Raw genomic sequence first — 1,474 nt, forward strand, 5'->3', positions numbered from 1 at the left:
CAGGAGGGAGGATCGGAAGGGACCCCCCCTCCCGCCCCCCCCAGGTTTATGTGATGGAGCGATTTTGGGAGGGAGGGATTTTGCTGTCTCTCTCTTTTTTTTAAATTTGGGGCCTTTATAATTGTATATTGCTGATAAATACAAGCGTATGGGGACTCTCTCTATTAAACCCAGGACTCTGGCGAAATTGCAGGGAATTCGTGGTCACGGGACCAGACTCGGCCAATCGCTGGTCTGGGCCTGGTGGAAAACAGAGAGCATTATTTGCTTTAATTGATTCAAAAACTCTAGAGGACCCCCGACCTGGACACCATGAGCCCCCCCAGTCCTTCACTCCCTCTCCCCAATGCCTCCCTTTCTTCAAAAAACAAAAACAAAAAAAACACTAGAGGACCTTTTCCTCATCTCCTTCAGAGAATTAAGATCCTCCAGAAGCCTGGAAAACAAAAGTATCTAAGGGAGAGATTTTCCTCTTTTTGAAATATTTTAATAGCGTTAATTGCTTTCTGTGCATGGCCAGCAGCATCTTCCTCCACCCCCCAAAAAAGAAGGTTGAGTGAGGATCTCAGTGTGGCAGGAAGAGGTAGTAAAAAGAGGCTTCCCCGCCAGCCTTTGGGAAAAGTCCGTGTTAAGGTGCAATAAGGAAGAGAAGAGATTTACAATCCTCAGCACCACTATCCCCATCCCACCCTCCAAAAGCAACAGATAAATCTTGGAAAATCGACAGGCACTCCCAGGCTGACACAGAGGAGTGAGATAGATGGTGAGAGGCCCGTTTGGGCCTCTGGCCTCCATAGCTGTGTGGTCTCAGTTCCCCTTCTGCCCAGTGTCTGCAGCATTGCCCCTGCCCCTACGTCCATCCACCTGCCTTGCTCACCTGGAGGCGTCTGCACTCCTCTCTGACCCGCCCCCTCAAGGGTCAGGGTCTAAATGCATAGAACCACTCAAGCCTCAAGCCTGTATCTGTATCTATACCCAGGAACACGAACAAGAACCAAGGTGGCCACCCATTCATTTCACTTAGAGCATTCTCAAAGTTGGGGGTGGGGGGTGGATTTTCTCCCCTAGAACAAAGAGATGCCCCCTCTCATTTTTATCACTGTGCTAGTTAAAAAAAAAAAAAAATCACTGTCAAGAAAGAATTCCCTGAACATGGAGGGGGTGGAAATAATGACCACTGAGATGATATTCCTTTCCTGGCCCCGGAGGGAATTTTTGGGTTTTTTTGTGTGTTGGTTGGTATTATTTTAAAGGGAACCAGAGTAAGCCTGAACTTTCAGGGAGTGCTTGTAATTTACTGCAGGGAGGAGGCCACAGGCTGAGGGTTCCAACAATTGGTGCCAAACAGATCTCAAGCAGAAAATGGAAGTCGATCTGGGGAAGATTTTAATTATGGGGTCCAATGAACGAGAAGAAATAAGCGATCAATCTAACCCTCTGACAACTCCTCGGAATGACTCAAAAAATTTGGGCT

Source organism: Myotis lucifugus, unplaced genomic scaffold (genome assembly GCF_000147115.1).
Source record: "Myotis lucifugus unplaced genomic scaffold, Myoluc2.0 scaffold_254, whole genome shotgun sequence".
Lineage (NCBI taxonomy): Eukaryota > Metazoa > Chordata > Mammalia > Chiroptera > Vespertilionidae > Myotis > Myotis lucifugus.